This window comes from Nannospalax galili, unplaced genomic scaffold, assembly GCF_000622305.1.
Source record: "Nannospalax galili isolate Female #2095 unplaced genomic scaffold, S.galili_v1.0 scaffold69, whole genome shotgun sequence".
Classification (NCBI taxonomy): Eukaryota; Metazoa; Chordata; class Mammalia; order Rodentia; family Spalacidae; genus Nannospalax; species Nannospalax galili.
The window spans coordinates 513181-516794 of record NW_008360297.1 but is presented as its reverse complement, the minus strand read 5'-3'; the positions used below and the strand labels follow the sequence as shown (position 1 = coordinate 516794).

Below are 3614 nucleotides of genomic sequence, written 5' to 3'. Positions count from 1 at the left end.
GCCCTCAAGAATTTTGGGACTGGGCTGGCCTAGGAGAAGGACCCAGGATAGATGCTGGTCCTGGGAAGCTGGTGGCTGTGCCACCCAGGGAAGTAAAGGGAGGTGAGGGCAGGACCAGACCTAGAGGGTTCCTGGGGGTCACAGGGAGGAAATGGGTTGGTCTTGATGCAAAGGATCAGGAAGCAGTGGTGGCTCTGGGTTGAGGGGTTAGCCCTGGTGTCTGGGATGCTAAGACAAGAAATGGGCCTGTACCCAGCCTAGGAGCAGAGCTGGGTGGGTGAAAAAGCCTGGGGGAGTCAAGGAGGGCGCTGGGTTCTCTGGACTTACCCAGGGAAGGTGCTGGTACCAGGACCAGAGGCTGTGCAGCCCAGGAAGCAAAGGGACATGAGGGCAGGACCTGGTCCAGAGGGCTCCTGGGTACCAGGAATGGTGCTTGGCACCAGGCCGCCCAAAGGCTGTGCATCCCAGGGAAGTAAATGGAGGTGAGGGTGGGACCAGGCCCAGAGGGTTCCTGGGGACAGTAGGGAGAAACTGGGTTGGTCCAGATGCACAGGATCAGGAAGCAGTGGTGGATCTGGGCCTAGAGGCTGGCCCCAGTGTCTGGGGTGCCAAGACAAAATGGCCTGTACCCAGCCTAGGAGGAAAGACTCCGGGGGGAGCTGGGAGGGTGAAAGAGGCTGGGGGAGTCAAGGCACACTGTGCACTCTGGACTTACCCAGGGATGGTGCTGGGACTAGGACAAGGGAGGCTGTCCTGCCTAGCACATGAATGATATTCTTAACAAATTTTAAAAGGACTCATACTTAGAATATATTATAAAAATCATGATACTTTGAAAATAGGAAAACAAGCAGCCTAATAAAGAACAATTAATGAGTAAGAATTTAAACAGAGACAATTCAGATTAGACATAATGTTTCTATTACTAGAGCTAAAATAAAACTGGCCATATCAAAAGAACTTGCTGATGCAATAGAACAAATAATACATTCGTGCACTGATGGAGGAGAAGCCAATAATATAATCGTTTTGGAAAATTGTTTGGCAGGGTATTTTTCAATGGATAGACTTTATTTTTAAACATACTTTTAGTGGCCCAGTGTGATGGTGCATGCCTTTAAACCCAGCACTTGGAAGGCAGAGATAGGCGGATTTCTGTGACATCAAGGATAGCCTGGTCTATATAGCAAGTTCCAGGCCAGCTGGGGATACAGGGAGACCCTGTCTCCAAAATAACAAAAAACAAAACAAAACTTTTAGTGGGGCTGAAGAGATGGCTCAGCAGTTAAAGGCACTTATTGCTCTTGTGAAAGACCTGCGTTTGGTTCCCAGCATCCACAAGACATCTCACAACTACCTGTAACTCCAGTTCCAGGAGAGCCCACACTGTCATCTGCACATGTGTGGTACACATAAACTCATATAGGTGCAAACACATGCCCAAAAAAATAATAGATCTTTTTTAAGATATATTTAGCAGGGCTGGAGAAAAGGTTCAGTGGGTAAGAAACTGCCACAGAAGCATGATAACCTGAATTTGGATCCTAGAACATAAGAAATGGCAGAGGTAGTAGTGCATATGTCTGTGATCACAATGCTCCTGTGGGAAGTGCAGACACAAGACTCTCTAAAGGTTTACAGATCAGCTGGCCTAGTGTATGCAGCAGTGGGTGATGAGAAACCCTGACTCAAACAAGAAGACAAGGACCAACATGTGAGGCTGTCCTCATTCCACACACATGGACATGCCCACAAATTCATCCATCATACACACACACACACACACACACACACACACTCACACACTTTCCAATATTTTTACAGAGAAATTAAGCAAATAGCACAGAGTTCCACCTACCCTTTGCACATAATTCATTCAATTAGTAATATCTTACGTTAATAAGCTGCATATTTTATAACTAATAAACCATTATTGATAATTGTCAACTGAAATCCATAATATTTTTCCTCTTGGGCTGCTTGAGGATTGCCACCATCATGAATGACACAATAACTATCCAGATCAACTGTCTACTGCAGAGGAAACAAATGGTCAATCATGTCCTTCAACATGGGAAGACAGCAGTACCAAAGACAGAAATTCCAGAAAAGCTAACCAAAGTCTACAAAGCCACACCAGATGCTATCTTGTATTTGAATTCAGCACCTATTTGGTGTTGGCACAAAGTGGTTTTGACATGATTTATGATTCCTTGGCCTTTGCAAAGAACAAGCCCAAACACAGACTTGCAAGACATAATCTGCATGAAAAGAGAAAGACTTCAAGAAAACAGGGAAAGGAACACAAGAACAGAATGAAGGTCAAGAAGACTGCAAAGGCCAATGCGGTGCGGGTAAACACCAAAAACAGTAACAATTCTGCAGTGACTCCATCTGCCATGATGGAGCAAATTTCTAAGATGACTAAACTGAAAAAACTCCAAAATGCTAAAATAAAATAAAGTCCAGAGTTATTCAGATTCCCTTATTTCTCACCTAAGAATTTTTTGGTCCAAGCTATCATGTAATGCAAGGCATCACATCTCCTTTGGGTCCTCTTGGCCACATCAGTCTCTCAGTTTCCCTTGTTTGACACTTCCAAGGAGCACAGATAGTATATTTTTCCAGGTGCCACTTTATCAGAGTTTGCCTGTCTGTTGGAGGTGCTATGAGACTGAGGAGAAAAACTTTATCTCGGGGATGCTTTCAACTAATATGATTTTTGACTGTTCACCTTGACCTTAGCAACCTGGGTGTGGTAGTGTTCATCAGTCGCTCAGCTCCAACAGTAACTTTTTTTGGCTACTCCTCATCCTTTCCCATACCACACACTTTGGAAAGAACTCAATATGGGGCAGCTGTGCTTAGGAGTGAAGAATTATGCCACCTCTGCTTTAGGGTAAACTAATTTATTTGAAATGCTTCTGTATTGGACGGCTATCTCTTCTCGCCTACTTATAGATGTATTTGATCACTTATTCATACCAGTAGGATTATAGGGATGATCTTTATATTTACAGAGATAGAATTAACTGTAGGGATATATAAATGCATATATAAATATAGAGATATCTGTTTTCCATATTGTGTTATAAACTGTACTGGATAGCTTTAGTTGTCAACTTGACACATCTGGGTTGAGGGAGCCTCAATCGGGGAATTTCCTCCATAGGACTGGCCTGTGGCCATGTCTGAGGGGCATCTTCATGATGAGTGATGTGGGAGGGCCCAGCCCACTGTAGGTGGTGTCACCCCTGGGCAGGTGGGCCTGTGTTGCATAAGCAAGCAGGCTGAGTATGGGCCAGGGGAGCAAGCCAGTAAGCAACATTCCTCCGTCACCTGTGCTCCAGCTCCTGCCTCCAGGTTCCTCCCCTGAGTTCCTACCTTGGACTCCCTGATGAACTGCGACCCAGGAGATATAAGATAAACCCTTTCCTCCCCAAGTTGGTATTGATCAGAGTGTTTTGTCACAGCAATGGAGAAACAAACTAGAACATAATCCAATGTTACAATGCTGCTTTCTTTACTTTGTTGCCCAAATTGTGCCAGCTTTGGCCATTGAGAAGTCTTTCCATCCATATCCTATGTCTTTGTATGTGTGTGTGTGTGTGGTA

At 44.8% G+C, this 3614-nt stretch overlaps 1 pseudogene; it reads left to right on the top strand.

The window, feature by feature from the left end:
• Positions 1 to 1998: 1998 nt before the first annotated feature.
• Positions 1999 to 2374, top strand: LOC103726581 (annotated as a pseudogene).
• The last annotated feature ends 1240 nt before the right edge of the window (positions 2375 to 3614 follow it).